General features: G+C 38.6%; 1 pseudogene; it reads left to right on the top strand.

The window, feature by feature from the left end:
- Positions 1-1,056: 1,056 nt before the first annotated feature.
- On the top strand, positions 1,057-2,343 carry LOC120292037 (annotated as a pseudogene).
- The last annotated feature ends 16,996 nt before the right edge of the window (positions 2,344-19,339 follow it).

The following is a 19,339-nucleotide window of genomic DNA, read 5'->3' as shown; positions in this document are numbered from 1 at the left end:
AAACTCACATTGACATGACACTTGGTAGCTCCCGATTTGCTGCAAATCGACTCATTATGTGAAATCTGATAAATACGTCGGAAAATATGAAAAGAAGAAGGAGAAGAAAAGTCTTGATTTTAATCGACACCAAACATTCCAAAGGATATCCCGACCACTTGATTGATTTGCATGAGGTCCCATTTGATTGATTTCACTCATAGTGGACATAACACTTGGGAACTTCTGTTTTGATGCAAATCTGACCTTTTTGGTGAACTTTGTAACGGAGTGGAGCTTTCCCTGATACTTTCTCGGAAAGAAGAATGCTTGTTTTACGAGACATAGAACACACGAACTCACATAGATACGACCAACTAGAGTCTAAGGCATTGGTCATAGCATAAAGGTCCATCTACAAGGCATATTCGATATCCTAATAATTCGTGGCATACTCAATTATCTCTTAACCTGAGTTATGTTGGGCTCTTTAACAATTGTTGGAGCTCTTTGTTGTTGGATTAAATTGGGTTGAACCAAGCGAAGAAACGAGGTCAATTGAGGGGTTGGAACACCGAAGCATGAATACCGAATAAGTGAGCCCTAACACTTTGATTGAATGAACTGGTCCCCAACAACACTAAAGAAGACCACCACGTGCTTTTCTTTATGATAGACATGAGAAATAAGTTCATAACCTATCTATTTGCTAAAGCATTTTGTCATTATAGCGGGATTTGGATCATGACTCATTTTTTTTCCTTAGGATCACTTAGATGAGTCTTTTTCCCGAGAATCCAACCAAGCATGTTGCTTTAGGTGATCAACTCTTGACTAACCACACCGCCTTTCTATCAAAATCACTCTTGTGTACGACGATGACGCCTTAATATTTTTCCCAGCCCCAGACCTTTTTCTTTCCCTTGTCTTTCCCATAAAAGTCTCAAAAAATGTAGGCAAAAAATTCATTGAACTTCCCCCATCTCTAACCCTATATATGTATATGCTCAGTCCATCAACCATCTCAATAAACTTGTCATAGAGAGTTCGGAGGTAAAGAAAAGAGGAAGCGAAATCATGGAAATTCCTATGATAGATTTGAGTGAGCTTGGTGGTGAGAACGGGGAGCAAAACATTGGCAATACTTCACCATGCTTGTGAGAAATGGGGTTGCTTCAAGGTAACATTTTGTGATTCATCGTCATCATCGACGAACTTCAATCTTTTTTATCAACCCAATTCACTCTCTTATCTTAAGAAATGATTATGATGATGATGTTTTTCTTACAAATTAAGAACCATGGTGTTGATCCTAAGGCGATGAAGAAAGTGAAGCGTTTTGTCAACACCCACTATGAGGAGAATTTGAAGGCAACTTTCTATGTGTCGAAACTGCCGAATGCTTAAAACATGCCAATAGTACTACACACGATCTAGACTAGGAATGGCCCTTCTTCATCGGCACTACCCGAAGTCGAACATTGAGGACTTCAGAACCTCTCGAACGATTTCGGTGCGTGAGAAAATTAATCCCAATCGTAAGTTTACAACTCGATCATTTGAGAACTTTCATTATCCAACCTTCTTTGTAGTGACTAAGTAATCAATAAAGAGACTAAGCCCGGTATCTTTGGAATTTTGGTTTGAAAGGTGATTTGGCGGATTAGTCGCTTAGAGTTCGTCATATTGCATTGGAGATCAATTTAGTCCACTTGCCTTAGTATCTATAATGTTTACCCAGTGACTGACTAATCCTCTGTGCAATATTCCTTTTAGGCGGTAATGGACTAGTACATCACTCAGGTGATAAAGCTAGTAAAGAAGCTCTCAGAGCTCATCTGTGAGAACCTTGGCCTAGACAAGGACCACATAAAGAGGGCATTCTCAGGGAGAAATGGGCCTTCCGTGGGGATGAAGGTGGCGAAATACCCGGAATGCCCCTACACTAAGAGACTGTGGGGGCTCTGGGAACACATCGATGCAGGTGGGATCATTGTGATGCTTCAGGATGATTGAGTCTCGGGCCTTGAGTTCCTCCATGAGGGGCAATGGGTGCCGATCCTGCGGTCCAACTATGCAAGCATATGCGTCAACACCGGGGACCAACTCGAGGTGGTGACCAACAGGCAGTACAAGAGCGTTTTGCACCGTGTCATGGCTGAGAAGAATGGTTGCCGGCTCTCTGTGGCCACGTTCTACAATCTTGCGGATGATGCCATCATCTCGCTAGCGACAAAGCTCCTGTACCCGGAGAAGTACGCCTTCGGGGACTACTCCCATGCAGCCACAAAGTTTCAAGGGAAAGAGCTAAGGCTTGAATCAATGAGGACACTGATGAGCAATGGATGCAGTGGGGCTGCCTAGGATAGGAGTCGAGTTTTGTAAGCCGTGACTAGTAAATAAGAGATGGTGCGAAGTCTCCTTGAGAAATTTCATAAGACTACTAGTTAGCTTGTGACGTCACTTAAGTATTCCCATTAGCGACTTGACAGTTGATCCTTGTAGAACTTATTGGGAGGTGGGGGTTCGAATCCCCACCTTCTTAGGGGGGTTGGGGTGGGGACGAATTAGTTTTCAGGAGTGGGTTTCGATTCTCATGCCTTGTAAGGAGGCAAGACAAAAGTCTGAGAATGAGAGTTAGAATAAGTGTAGAGTAGAACCTCAGAGAGTTAGAATATGAGCAAAGTAGAACTGATCCAAAAAAAGAAAACGAAAAAGAAAAAGAATGCCAATGATCTGAAGATCTTTTAGCCTCTTATTATCTATTAGAAATACCTAGAACCGACATAGTATACATACTACACAAATGACCCTTTTAATCAATAACACAAAAGTTGCCTTCTCTTCCTTCAAAATTTTCTTGCCTACTAACTAGCAAAGTAGTAGGGAAAATTATCCAAAAAGTCTTAAACATATTACTCTTTTATCATTCAGTCGTGAACTTTTCATTTATGTCAAATAAGTTTTAAACATTTTCAAGTTTTGTCAATTGAACTCATGTGGTCAATTTTAATTGAAAATCACTGACATGGATGCTTATGATGTCTCATTGGACAACCCACGCCATGTAGACAATTTTTTTTTTTTTTTTTTTATAATTTTTTTAAAAGATTTCTTTATGATTATTATTTTTCTTTTCTTCTTTCTTTTCCTTTTTTTTTTTTTTTTAATTTTCAACCAAGTCCGATGAGGGCTTCATAGCTAGGGTTGGCCACTCGACCCTCATTGGGCTTGGAAAAAAATGGAAAAGAAAGAAAGAAGAAGAAGAAGAAGAAGAAGAAATAAATATATTCAAAAAATGCTAAAATATTATAAAAAAATTGACCATTGGATGTGCTAGGTAAGATGGCCGAGGTTTGCGTTAGTGATTTTTAGCTAAAGTTAGTTAGATGGACTCAACGGCAAAATATAAAAATATTAAGAACTCAATTAGCAAAATTAAAACGTTCATGATTGAATTGGAAAAAGTGTAAATCATCTAGGATTTTTAAAATAACTTTTCTCAAAATAGTATTTTTTTTTCAAAAGAAAAATAATGCTATGTTGAATGATATCTTATATATCGGTTGAAGCAAACATGTGATTTGATAGATATAACTAATTACTGTCATGAGCTAAATAGTACTCTGTTGAATGAATTATTGTCCTTGCATATTATCCAACCACTGGTCAAAATGTTAAGCATCATTTCGCTTGTGCCAAAGGAGAGTTAAATTATTTACCAAGAAAAAGAAAAGTGAAATTAGATCTAAATTATTCTACTAAATCATCAAATTTTTATAGAAGTGTCGAAAAGAACAAAAGAACCATCCCATTAATTTTGCAGTCTCAGTTGCGGCTTTTGTTGTTTAGCCACAACAATAAAGGAAAAAGTCATGTACCATGCTCACTAATAACAAAAATCTCAAACTTATATCTATGTAATATATTTACTCCTATTAAATTTTTGTTACTGAAAACTGTTAAAAGATCTGACTACATGGATGCCGGAAAGCAAACAGTGTTGACTTGGCACCCATGTGGCTTAAATAAAATAAAAATAACAAGTTTAAGGTAAAATGAATAGTAGTAGGTATAATTTTGGATTTTTGATATCTAGGATGAGGTTAAAATACATCAGAATGAAAAGGTAATTATTATCCTGCATATCCGAACTTGTGATGTCAAACATTAACTGAAGTTCATATTACTCAGATCTACAAGCTCTCAATTCTTACTAACTCAATATTTCAACTTTTATTCCATGCTGAAGTTGAGTTCTTACAATTATGCTCGGCTGCTGCCGCGAATTTCAAGTCATTCTGTATTGCCTAATTTTATCTCGAGAGTCTGTCAACTGTATTGCGGTACATGTGAGATCAACCGACACAACCATCTAACGAAGAACTAGCATTGATTTTCCTGTTTTGCCGATGCTATATGGTTCCGTTTGATTCATGGACTTAGGCAAAGTGCTATCGGTCTCACTTGAATGGGCCGGTGGCCCTGGTGCTCTGTTTACAGAAAGACCTGGCACTTGAAACCAACTTCCAAATCCATATGATAACTTACTTTAATCTTTGTGAATCTTTTTACAATTTCGTAAACTTTTCCAAATCAGTTTTGTTACCATCTTTCATATTTCTTCACGTTGTCGCCTCCACTCGTCAAGAAAAAAAAAACAAAAATGTAGTTGAAGCTTCTTCTTTTAGTTTTCTTTTTTGATCATAGTGTTAAATTTTTGTCCTAGCCAGTTTATATGCATTTCAGTTGATCCACCACTCCAAGTGATATTAAAGGAGGCACTCCAGACATCGGGCCTACTGCACTCAGGATTTTACTTCTGGAGCACTTCCAATAAGATTTGAACCCAAGACCACAAAGATGAAGATTTCATTGACATATTACTTGAAAACTGAATCAAGTTTTGTATGCCAACATTGTGGAAGTGTGTTATTTGATTTCACTACAGCATATGGATAAGGTAAATACGCGATCATTGAATTTGTCCATGGAGCCTAAGATCACGGAGTTGCGATTTGTAACCTTTAAGTTGAATATCGACCGCTTAGGAGTGTCTACGTCTTGCAATAGGGTTATATAAGCCCCGTTGAATTATTTGTAGAAGGAATACAAGATCATCAGTACGAGTTATGTATCTTTTAATTTATCAACTTGACTTTCTAGTTCCTACATTTTAACTTTCCGGTACTTGCATTTGCTTTCTTCTAGAGTAATTAATTATAATTCTTGATTACACGTGCCACTTCCTGTCTGAATTGGCACGGAACACGATTCGATAGAAAATCAAATATTATCTTCTGGTGAAAGGAATTTCGTCAGGAAGAGAGATTGATAATGACACTGACATAATTTTTCGGCATTAATCTAATGCAGCCGAAGTTGTGTAGTCAAACGAACAACAACACATGATAGTCTTTGTCCTTTCGAAAAGAGTGATCAAATCACCAACCGACTTTTGAAAAGGAAAAAGCTCTTCAAAAAAAAAAAAAAAAAAGGAAAAAGCTGCAGTCAAGCCTTTGTCATTCTTTAGCTCGCTTTCATACCTAATTAAACTTGATTTTGCTAGAAACTTAGATCTCTGGATGATACCATCGTCATCATTAGATGACTCATGACATGATTTTTTTTGGGAACAAATTCTCTTCCCTTTTTATGAAAACCATTGAATTTTCTCCCTTGTCGGGTCCACTCTTGCCATCATCGGTGGCTTCGTTTATTCTATGGTGTCACTCCCTTGTCGGGTCCTCTCTCAAGATTGGGCCATCTGGCTGCCCTCTTTTTTGATTACCTTACTTTGTTCTAATGCTTTAGCTGCTGGTTGTGCCGCTTGTAATTACTCTCTTTTATGATAATCTAAGTCCTCCTTCCGACCAAAAAAAAAAAAAAAGTCATCTGTGATTGCCACATTGGCTTTAAAATTGAGAGTCTCTTTCCAACCTCTCTGTACCTGGTTTTGATCTTAGCCGATATAAGCCAATAGTGAAACCTCTCGACTTTGAACTTTGAACTGATTCGCTTGCTTTATAAAAAGCTTCCCCTAATCCTCAAGTGCACCTCAAATGGTGATCTCTTCCCTGATAATAGAGAGATATCAACTATAGGGTGAAAGAAGGCACAACATCCCCACATGCAGCGAACGCAAGGCTGGACGATGAAGCTTCTCTGCTTAGGGGTTTTGATTTCAACCCACAAGCAAAAATGAAATATCATCAAAATACCAGACGATGCATTCATTTGATAATGTAATTAATAAGTTCTCCCATGAAATGTTTCTTTCCTTTCATCTGATATTTTTTTAAGATATTATTGCTAAGATAAATGAAATTAATTTTTTCTCCCTCTTGTCAAAACTGATACTAAATAAATTAGAGGACCTCCGTCTTATCCCCATAATGTGTCACCACCACAGGGTAACGCTGCACCTACCGCCTACCGGCTGGCCACCTGGAGGAGTAAGTCGATTATCGAATTTTCTAATAGTGCCATCATTGACGACTTTCTCTACCGGAAAAAAAAGGCAGGGTTGAAGATTCCGCCCTCCGAACACACAGCGTAGATTGGATCGAATCTTCCCTTTCTCATGATTTTTCTTTGTAAGCATGACCTAATGTTGGCCTCCACCTTTAAATTGTGAGCAACTCTGAATATAATATTTCATCAGGCTAACTTCGAGGAGATGTCGATGATGGATTCGTGATTCAAGGAGGAGACAAACCTACAAAGTAGATTGGATTGAAGTTTTCCGTTTTCCCCACTATCCCGAGAGAGCATAACCTAATGTTGGTTTCCAATGGCACCTTCATAACCAATTTTTTCCACGACACCGATAAATAATCCACTCAAATTGCCTTTTTGTTATTCTGGCTTTTTATATACATCTTTTACCACCCATCACTCAAGGTTTCGAAGACTTTGTCGATATAGCATACTCGTTGGCTGGAGCGCATCGATAGCCCTAGGTAATATGAAAAGCTTTGTCGATTTTGGCTTTTTTTTTTTTTTTTTTTTTTTTTTTTCAGACAGAAGAGAATAAAGGATTTAGTCTTGTTGGAATTCAAGTCGGCGGAAGACAACTTACCTGATTCCGATGCGTAAACAACAATTAACCCCGGGCGAACGTTGAATTGTGGACGAATCACGAGCGAAATTACTCCACGTTGGTCTGGATGATATCACGAAGAAAGCACCCGATTTCCACAACGTAAAAGCTGATTGTTTTCTTAAAGATGAAAATGGAACGCCTTGATGGAAAAAAAAAAAAGGGAGAGAAAGGAGTGTACGTTCTCTCTAAACGTATTTTCTGCCAACAACAACCATCAATGGTTGTCTTCTAAGAAAGGTTTTTATACCTCTCACTTCATACCCTTTCAATAATGTCTAGCACCCCATCATGGACGTACCTTTTTAATTACAACATCTCCCACTCGGACATGATGGGCTTGATAACTCTCTATCAAGAATATAAGGCAAGGCATTCAACATTTATCAACTTCACAGAACAATTTTATCTTTGGCAAGTAAGCCGTGCGACTAGTGAGTACACCTACACTTGAGAGCTTAAATTATGCACCTGTTAGGGATGACATAATGGCTACAACCCCGAAAAGAAATGAACAATCGATGTCTTAGAGTTCCCTAGACATATTTTATTACATCAATCCAAGTATACCTATCCCTTAAAAGCTATACTTGACTATCCTAAAAACACACCATCTATTTACAATTATATCTGCAACCACATAAGGCGATATAATTGGTCGATAATAAATACATGTGATAGATGTAAAACAACAATAGTCTTTCTTCGCACTCATGTCTCTCTCTATTTCAGAATAACTGTTTTCCTAGACACGTCCCACAAGGCCATTATCTATTCATGACCGCCGATAACATGCTAAAGTAGCAACATTGATCTTTCACTTGAGAATATAGTCGAAGTAACATAGGGCACAAAATTAAGGTAAATTATAAATTACCTTAAGAGCTCACACGATGAGTAAATAGGGATAATTTTACTCATCTTCCATTATTAGTCGTACAATGCACATGTAGTATGAATTACATGCTATAGTGGATTACTCTTTCTATAAGAGCGTATGTCATTTATCAAATATATCCACTATACAGATCTTAGCTAAACATAGTCATGTGCTTCTCACGTACTCATGTTTAGCCCGAGTGCTATATCAACTTGCTTTCTATAACGTCTAATTAAGTAATCGCATTTGGCATCTTTCAAGCATACATGATTGTGGGACTATCATGTTCGGTCTTGTTATAAACAAATCATAGACCTCATCTTGACTCCAATCAATGCGACATATTTTATGTACTAGACTTGCTCTTCAGCATTTATTTGTACATAACGTCTCATCTTAACGTGCTATCTAAAGCACTTGAGGCGATTGCTCGTGTGAGTGAGCTAATCATTGCATGCTGACATACTTTTCAATAATATATGTGTGTAATGCTAGTCTCATAGTGGATTTGTACTTATTGATAAAACATCAAATCACTAATAAATAAACAAGTACAATACATCTGTCCATAAATACATAAACCAATGATCTTCTACAATAACATATATCACATTCTACGCAATCCTAGTGACATCCTATGAGTCAAGAATATGTCTCTAGGAATAGCTTCCGTAAATAGATCGGCAACCATTCTATTGGTTGAAATGTATTCCAGAATCGCTTCTTTTCTGTACTATAATATCTCGATGAAGTTGTTCTTTATGTCAATGTGCTTCGTCCTTCCATGATACTTGGGATATTTCACATAGGCAATGGCTGCTTGATTATCGTAATAAACTGTCATTGGTCTTGGAACTTTAGTGACAATGGCTAAATTTTCAAGAAACATTTTAGCCATACTGCTTCTTACCTTTGCGATAGAATATGCAATAAATTCTGCCTCCATAGTAGATAATGCCGTGTATGTCTGTTTCTTGTTATTTCAAGAAATTACCTCCATTGAGCAAGAACGCATATCCAGAAGTCGATTTACGCTCATCCAGGTCTCCACCCCAATCAGCATTTGAATAGCCTGATAGGCGTAAATCACTTCCTTGATAACAAAGTCAATAGTTCATGGTGCCCTTCAAGTATCTTAGAATCATCTTCACCACTTTCCAGTATGCTTAACTGGGATTTGATTGATATCGGTTCACCAATCCCACGGCATAACATATGTCGGGTCGAGTACACATCATAGCATACATCAAACTTCTGACTGTACTAGCGTAAGGAACAGTTTCCATTGCTTTAATTCTTTATAGAGTCTTAGGACACAACTCGGTACTTAGGCTTTCACCTTGCATGACGGGGGTATCAATGAGATTACAGTGCTGCATATTAAAACGTTTAAGAATCTTCATAATATAAGACTCTTGTGATAAAGTAAGAAGTTTCCTTGATCGATCTCTTTCAATCTTAACTCCTAATATATAAGCAGCTTCTCTCATGTCATTCATCTCAAAATTGGAGGACAACCATTCTTTTATGATGATAACCAAAATCTTGTCATTTCAGCCAATAGAATATCGTCCACATAAAGTGATAAAATCACAAATTTATCTTCGGACCGCTTGACATATACACAATAATCTTCCTCGATTATCGTGAAACCAAAAATGGTTATAGCTCAATGAAAACGAAGATACCACTGTCTAGATGATTGTCTAAGGCCATTTATTAAGCGATGAAGTTTGCAAACTTTATGCTCTTGACCTTTAGCTACGAAACCTATTGGCTGCTTCATATAGATTTCCTCATCTAGTTCTCCATTAAGAAATGTCATATTTACATCCATTTGATATAATTCAAGGTCCAAATGTGTAATGATGGCTAGAATAAGGCATATTGAGGCAAAGCTTACAACTAGTGAAAAGGTTTCCTCATAGTCTATACCCTCTTGTTGAGTATAACCTTTCACTACAAGGCGAGCCTTATACTTTCAATGGATCCATCCACCCTTCACTTAATCTTGAAAACCCATTTGTTTCAAATGGCCTTATGATTGGGTGGTAGATCAACCAAGTCCCAGACATGGTTTGCCCTCATTGACTCCATCTCATATTCTAAAACTTTTCTCAATTCTTCCTTATCAGAGGATGAGAGAGCCTCTTGAATAGTCTTAGGCTCGGCATCATCATTATGAGCAATCATAAATGCTTATTTAATCTCAAAATGACGACGAGGAATACTTTTACGATTACTTTTACACAATTGAACTCTTGAATTCAATTCGTTAGCGATGCAACACTCTCACTAGGTCTTGCATGTTAAGGTGAATTTTCATTTCCCTCTACAATATCAGTGGGTGTGTTATCAGGATTTTCTATCTCATATAATTGAAATTTCTTATCAATCTCACCTCTATTAGGAAAATCATTCTCCAAAAACGTGCAATCTCGTGACTCCATTTCAGTCACACTTTCATCAACTTGTTCACCTATGAATACGTACCCTTTGGAGTGTTCAGAATATCTTATAAAATACATTTCTTCCCTCTATGACCTAATTTACCATATTTATGGGAAGAGTCATGAACATAAGCTGCACATCCCTATGGACGTAGACTACTCAAGTCTAGTTTCCTACCATTCCATAATTCATAAGGGTGGAAGTGATTGATTTTGAGGGCACTCGGTTAAGTATATAAGCAGTCAATAACGCATTTCCCAAATAGGAGATAGGTAAATTTGCTTGCGCCATCATAGATATAACCATTTCCAATAGGGTTCTATTCCTTTTCTCAGCAACCCCATTTTGTTGTGGAGTACCAGGAATAGTCAATTATCGTACAATTCCATTTTCATCACAAAGAGCCTTGAATTGCTCCGATAGATACTCACATCTACGATCAGTTCTCAATGCCTTTATTGTTTTGTTCAATTGATTCTTTACCATCGCTATATATCATCTAAAGCATTCTAATGCTTCTGACTTATGGGAGATCGAAAGACATAACCGAGAAATGTGTAAAGTCATCTATGAAAGTGACGAAATATGAGGCTCCATGCCTTGCCCTCACATTCAAAGGACCACAAATGTCATAATGTATGAGATGCAATGGAAATTCAGCTCTAGTCCATTTACCGAATGGTTTTCTAGTTGTTTTCCCGCTAAACAATGTTCACATACGGATATACTAACATTAGTGAGTGACCTAAAAGGCCTTCTCTAGCTAATGTTTGCATTCTTTACAATCAATGTCGCCTAATCTAGCATGCCAAGTACTTGCATCAATCTCAACATTACTAGAAGATGCAATTAACCATCGACATTAACATTGTACTGATCATAGTCAATGTCTAACACCATAAAACCATTTGATACATGACTTGAACCATAATAAACTGTTCCATACAAAATGTCAACACAATCACCATAAACAGCCTGAACTTGCTGTTCATCAGTAAGGGAGTGACGTGCCTACTTCAGCTCACAGATCATGTTTGACATCTCCCGAAGATGCTGCCTCATCATTACATTTAGGCACTTTTAGAATGTGTTAAACTTGATGGTGAGTCTTCTCGGCTTAGTAGCGAGATGTACCCCAAAACTTATCTTTTAAGACAACCCACATATCTTGAGCTTTATCATAACTTTCAAACTCACACATGAGATCATCTTGCATATAGCTCAGCAACGTGATGCGAGCTATGCTATTTTCTTTTACAAGCTTGATAAGCTTCTCAATCTCTCCTATGTTGAGCTGAAGTTTCATGCTCGGGTTCATCCATAATATGGTTGAGGGTTTCCAAAACCTCTTGCTCCTTAAGAATGTACTAAACCTTTCGGTGCCAAATATCATAATTGTCACCGTTCAACTTCTCATCCTTATTGAGGTCAGCCACAATGGTCTTAGATGTCGAAACCATAATCAATTACTATATCACATTGACATAATAAACGCAGAATCAATACTAGCACATTTTACAAAGTAACACACATATTTAATTTTGCAGCAAAGACAAACTAAATTAATGATAATTCAACAAAAGACATAAAAGTAAAGTTCACTATGTTTCCAATCAACTTCTATGTACAATTGTTATATTATCATTAATTAATTTAGTTTGTGCAAATTTTAAGTTCTAAGTGAGAACTCTTTCAAATTCTACCAACCTACGAACTTCCATTAGGAAAAATAATTACATGACCTTATGTAATTTCTACATTTTCCTTAACATAAAACATTGCATAATAATAACCAACGTATAAACAACAATCATCATTCAACTATAATCAAAATCGCAATTCAACATGTAATGGATTTCCTATCATTGTTCAAATTTTCTAATAACTAGAAAATTGCAAGTATATTAAACTATATACGTGATATCATCGAACCAAGCTCTACACAGCATATATGACATCATTTGCACACAAGCTAGCTATTGTATTTCTTAAACCACAAAAAATACAAGTTACAAATGAATAAACTATGCATTAAACCCCAAAAAAATACGCATACATAGGGTTTCCTACGCATTTTCATACATTTATAAAATTCAAAAGTATAAAATAATTATACCACGGTATAGAAAACATTCATACGAACCAAACGGCATTGACCACGCTCCAATCGAGCTCACACGTGCCTACACGCGCCACCTGAGTGCGCGGCGTGTGGGCGCACCCGCCAACGAGCCAAATGGCTCTGGCCGATCCGATCGGTCCAACAGATGACTGGTACGACCATTTTGACTGCCGAACCTGTTGTGGAGTCCGATCGTTGACCGATCAACAATCAAGTCGGGTCGGGTCAACCTCGAATCGGATCTCGGGTCGGGTCGGGTCACCCGGTCGGCCAGCTGCCGCCCGACGATGACGTCACGGTGACCTCATCACGTGCCGGTTCGCCGATCAATGCGTGATGCACACCTGCCAATTTGCGACCGGCGCATGTAGGCATGCGCTGGCTTTGCTAGTGCTTCATGCGCGTGGCGCCCACATGCAGCGGTTTCGGCGCGCGTGTGGGCGCGTCCAATGTCTTCCGGCGACGCTCGACCCATCACCAGACTCGTCTCGATGAGCTCTTTCACCTTGTATATCCAAAAATTAATTTTGGCCAAAATATTATTTTGAAAAAAAAAGCCCAAAATTGTACGAGTGTACGCGACCCATGAGACCGTTCTTCGCCCGGTTTGATTTCGAGTTTTAGATGGCAATTCCGACCATTAGACATCCAAACAGTGTAGATTTCATACTCTTGATCTCAATATCAAATGGTAAATGAGAAAATTTAATGAAAAACCATGCAGAAAACACGATCGAGCTCTGATATCAATGTTGGAATTCAAGTTGGCGGAAGACGACTTACCTGATTCCAATGTGCAAACAACAATTAATCCCAGAACGAACGTTGAATTGCGGATGAATCACAAGCAAAATACTCACGTTGGTCTAGATGTGATCATGAGGAAAGCACCCGATTTCCACAGCGTAAATGCTGATTGTTTCGTAAAGATGAAAATGGAATGCCTTGATGGAAAAAAAGGGGGAGAGAGAGGAGCGTACGTTCTCTCTAAATGTATTTTCTACCAACGACAACCATCAACGGTTTGTCTTCTAAGGTTTTTATACCTCTCACTTCATACCCTTTCAATAATGTCTCGCACCCCATCATGGACGTACATTTTTAATTACAACAAGTCTCAATAACCATTGGTAAAATTTAAGGTCAAAGGCAAGGAAAAGCCCAAAATTAACTAGATTTGGGCAACCAGACATACTCTACGATGGAAATTTCGTGGACAGGAAACTTTTCTCCAACAAAGTGTGGAAATCAACCCTTTAGAGATGGAGGGATACGATCTGATTGATCTCGTATAAAACAGAGACCCAGAATTACCTGATTAGGATTATTCAAGCTAGAACATATAGGTGTCATTTGTTGAAGCGAGAAAGATATGTGGAAGCCGAATATTCAGGAGCTTTGGGATTTAATTGAAGCGCTTGGTTGAAGTATAATGGAGAATTCTAAAAAGAGAAATTGGAACAGGGGATAGCTTGGATCAAAATTGAAGATGAATATGAAGTTGAAGTAAAATGAATATGAAATCTTGTCAAGTCCCTACACCATCCCAAAGAAGCAGTGGCTAATAGTAATGGTTCGCAAAACGTGTTGATTAGAGGATGATGTGTCAAGATGTTACAAAGGCGAGATTAGCGGTTGTCAAAATGCAAAGTATGAAGCATCGGAGATATAATATGCATCCATCCAACTTTTGAGAGGTAATCTTTAGGTGGCTTTCGAATGTTTAAAGAATAAAGATGGAGTATATGGTTATACCAAAAAATAGCCAAGTCTTTGTAATCGACATGAAGCTGATCCGAGTAAATATAACTTGGCATTGAATATGGTGTGGCTATTGACAATTTGCCAATTATGGGAATTTTTTTGTCAATGACCATGTGCATCGACGACCATGAGCACGGTCGTCAATATATAGTGATGGCTGATCAATGCTTGATTGAGACTTGTGTAAATTTAAGTAAGTGTGGAGTACCAAAATTGAGGAAGATGAAGATGTCGATTGATGGTTGAATGGAGAAGCTTTAGAGTTATAAGCACTTTTTTTTTTGGGTCGAAATCGGGAAATGTATTATAACTTCATAAGCTTACAACTAGACAGTAAAGCATCAGTATATACAAGGTCTAGCAAAATGTAAGGCGAGATAGTGTTCCAATCTTAGGTCGACGTATTCGAGAGTCGGCCTTTGTGGCCCGATCAACAATAGGTTCGACTCTCTCGGGCCTAGGTTAGGGAAAACAGAGTTCACGCCTCCTGGCAGTCCCTAGTCTCACGACATCTAGATAGATTAGGGGATGAGCTCAAATCTTTAGTCCACGAACGGCTCTACTATCTCTGGAATCGGCGAAAGGTTCAGCAATAATATGTCGCCCAGTTGTCAGTAGTGGCAAGTGCATTTTGACATGTTGACCATAGAAATATACGAAGTTTAGGAGCAATCTACATAGCCCATATTTTCTTCCAGAGTAGCTTAGGATATTGATAAGACATTGATGTTGTATTATTGCTGTGGTTCTTTGCTAATGGGAAAGTAGGAGTATGATAATTGCTCTTCACCGTATGTTGACCGGCCTTGGTGGCTGTCCAGACTAGTTCATCTACATCAAAGGTAGGAATGGTTGGAACCTCTGCTATGATATGATTATCTAGACAATTCCTCATCAGAGATAAATTCCAGTTGTGGATTGGATCAATGAGATCAACCACTAATTTTGGTTCTTCTCTAGTCGCGAGTCCACTAAGAATTTCTCTTGGTAACCATCTATCCTCTCTAATGCTGATATTTCATCCATTCCCACCGGACCATCTAACATTTGGTAAAATTGCATCCCCTCGCCCACTGTATCACTCTCCGCCATCCCCAAGATGGTCTATGTCCTTGAGCCGATTGGAAATCAGAGTGATAGTATAGTCCTTTAAAGATTTGACTCCATAAATCTTGAGGTTGTTGTATTAGTCACCAAGCTTGTTTACCAAGCATAGGTCGGTTGAAATCAATAAGATCAGGAATCATAGACCACCATTTCGCCTCTTCTTCAGAATATCCCATCTCTTCCGATGTATCCCTACTCTATTATGATAATTCTTCCACCATAACCAAGCAATGCTCGTTCTATAGCTTTGCAAAGTGACTAGGAAGTTTGAAAAATCGACATAGCATAGTGAGGAATCACCGATGTGACAGATTTAATAAGAATTTCCTTACCACCCTTAGAAATAAACTTTTCTTTCCATCCTTCCAACTTAGTTTGTACTCTCCTAAAAAATCCAAGAGAACATTTCCTTTTTAGAGCGACCCCAATCAGACGGAATTCCCAAATACTTTCCATATCGTTGTAGTATCGGTACTCACAACTCGGACGACAAATTTTCTGTGGCGAAAGGACAATGCTTGCTAAAAATAGTCCCGATTTGTTTCGGTTCAAAGCTTGGCTCGTAGTTAGACAATACTAATTTAAAAGATTAGCCAGATTTTGACATTCCCTAATGGTTGCCTCAAGGAAAAATATTGCATCGTCCGCAAAAAGAGATGGGACAAGGTTGGACACCATCTATTTAATTTAATGCCCTTTATATGACCCATGTCGACTGCTTGAGTAATTAGAGTAGATAAAACATTTGCTAATAGAATAAAGATATATGGAGAGAGAGAGAGAGGGTCACCTTGTCTCGAGGCCACGAGTTGGATAGAAAAAAGGAAGTAACTTGCCATTAAGCGGATATTGTAAGATGTTGTGGTTATACATTGAAGTATCAAGTGTACCCACCTTGGATGGAAACCCATTCGAGGAGGTAGTTGTTAAGGAAATCCCATTCTATTATATCATAAGCCTTTTTCATGTCGGTCTTGATTATCACATTAAATCGCTCGTTCTCGTTCTAGTCCAAAACCGATGAAGAACTTCTTGAACGATTAGTATATTATCTTGAATCTATCGTCTCTTCACAAAAGCCGATTGTTCCATGGAAATCGAGATTAGGAAGCAAGGGTTTTAGGCGGTTAGCAAGTACCTTAGATATGACTTTATAAGCAAAATTACAGAGGCTTATCGGTCCGTATTGATCTAGGCTCTTGGGTGAGGCAACTTGGGAATCAAAGCAATGATAATCCGGTTCGAATTGGTAGGCATCCTTCCCGATTGAAAAAAAAATTGTACAAGGAGAAAGAGATCTTCCTTAATAACCTCCCAATGAGTTTGATAAAATAATCCACTAAAGCCATCAAGGCCAGGAGCCTTAATAGTTCCCAAGCGAAAAGTAGCTTGCGAACCTCCTCTAACGAGATCAATTCCAGCAACTTGTCATTCATATCTCGGAGTGACAACTGCGGGCATTGATCTAATATAGGTCAATAATCTCTATTTCCCATTGTCGTATATACATCGGGAAAAGAAATTGGACGCCATAGCATTTAATGTTTTTGGATCACGGATCCATCGCTGATTGTCATCCCGCAACATGATAATACGGTTTTTGCCTTCTTTGAAGAGTTGCCGCATGAAAAACTTCGTATTCTTATCACCCCACCTTAATCATTGAATTCTAGAGCGCATAGCCCAGTATTGCTCTTCTTGGTGCCAAATCCGCCTTAGATCCTCTTTTATATGATTCACTTCATTAGCATTGAAACTATTATGCCGTTGGTTAATGATATCCTGAAGGCGTTGCTGTAAAGCTGTGACTTTAAGATCACCCCTAGCAAATTTTGAACGACTCCACTTTGTTAATGCAAAAGATACCTTTTTAGCTTTAGAGTTAGGTTAGAACTTCTCGGTTGCCTGAATTCCAGGCATTTGAAATGATACTTCGACATTCTTCATCTTCATTCCAATATGATTCGAACGTAAAAGTCTTCCCTCTTCTATTATATGTTGTTGAAGTATCGATAAGCAAAGGGCTATGATCAGAGCCCACAGCAGGTAACGCAAAGACATTAGCATTTGGAAATTGCAGTCTCCAATCAAGTGTACATTGCCTGTACAGCCTTTCCTTCACTAGTTCATCACCCTCCCTATTATTCATCCAAGTGAACCAACAGCCTTTGCTTTCTAACTCCATTAGGGCACAATCGTTCGAACTTGCTGAAATGATATGCGAAAAAGATGAGCCGGTCTTTTCCCCATCTTTTCCCATGGATAAAAGACTTCGTTAAAATCACCCACACAAAGCCAGGAAGTGCATTAGCTGAGCTTATTCTTCGCATGGCATCCCACAAGAGTTGTTTAAGCCGAAAATCAAAAGGAGCATGAATGCAAGTTAGTCGGATAGTATGGTCTCCACGCACTTCCCTATAAGTCATATCAATATAATCTTTCGTTGAATGGAGCACTCGCGATGATACTTGATTGGTCCAAAAGACTGCTAGACCTCCCGCCAAACTAATAGGATTGATAACATGAGCATTAGAGAAACGTAAACACGCTGAATACAAGTAAGCTTCACTTCACTATTCTTCGTTTCCATTAAGAAAACGATCTTGGGTTTTTCCTTGGCCGTCATGGCCTTTAGCGCTTGAGTCAAGGGGTTGCCCAAACCCTGACAGATCCAACATATAAGTTTCATTTGTGTGGTGGTGGCTGTTGAGGGCTAGCCACCATAGCCTGAGTGCAATCTTCTCCCATGTTAAGCATAGGTGTTTCCATCAAACTTGCTTCATCCAGGTCATGCAAAAGTAAACTTTTTTTGTCATATGGTGTATAGCGCTTTTGTTTTTTAGCGACACTCTTGATAGGCGTCATGCACGAAGTCTTAATCTTCCTATGTAGCTAATTATCCATAGTAGGTAGCTGAGGCCCCTTCATTTTAACTAATGCAGGTATCGACGTGGTATGAATAGAAGTCCCATCCATAAAGTCCATCTGAGAATGCAGTTGGTCAGTTCCTGTAGTTTGCTGAGGGATTGGAGAAACCGGTGGAGCTCTTTGTTGCTCTTGCGTTATGAGTCACTAGAGGCAAAAGGGTACATTCAGCGAGTGTGATGGAGGCGTCTCAGGCATAGTATCTTGAGACTGATCGGTATAGATTGAGGTGCATATAAAGATTGCCAATAAAGACTAGTTTCTTTGACTTCAACCTTTAGCCACCGACCATAGACCATACTATCACGTGCTTCAAATTTAGCTGTCATAGGGAATTTCCTTGCAATACATTGCATAATGACCCAACTTCCCACAAGAGTAACAAAATGCGAGAGATGCTCATAGCGAAAATCCAGCCACAAAAGCTTTCCCATCAATACGAAACAACTTACTGTTCTTAAAGGGTCTTGCAGATTTAAGTCGACCCTCACTCAACCTGTCCTAGCGGTAGGTCCCTCTTTAGTGTCAAGTCGGACCTCTATTACCCGACCAATGTCTTGCATAGCCTTAGTTATCATCTTCTCGAGTCCATTCCAATGGCAGTCAAAAATTTGTACCGATAAGGCACATGTTGAAAAATCATAGCAATGGAGAGGAGTATTGGGCTACCATGGCACAGTATAAAGAGGTGACTCGAAAAGCCAAGGACTACCATCCGTAACATGTTGTTTATCAGCAACCAATTGAAATTTGACTACATATAGGCCAACCTCTCGTTGTGAAAAGTCAACTCGCTCGGTTCGCCAAGCCTTTTTAATGTACTGAATGCGGGGAAGTTGATGGACGGATTAGAAAGTATTATCCCCACTAAAGTTAAGCTACATTCTTCTAATTTTTTAGAGGTGGTTCATCATCCCGGACATCGATAGTCTTCTCGGTAGTAAGCCTACCCATCTGGAGCACAAGGCAGCTAGTCGCACGAGTCGTTGAACTCTTCCGATGCCATCCC

The sequence above is a fragment of the Eucalyptus grandis genome, chromosome 3, assembly GCF_016545825.1.
Source record: "Eucalyptus grandis isolate ANBG69807.140 chromosome 3, ASM1654582v1, whole genome shotgun sequence".
Lineage (NCBI taxonomy): Eukaryota > Viridiplantae > Streptophyta > Magnoliopsida > Myrtales > Myrtaceae > Eucalyptus > Eucalyptus grandis.
The sequence above is the reverse complement of the archived record's forward strand: the minus strand, read 5'-3'. Positions and strand labels throughout refer to the sequence as shown.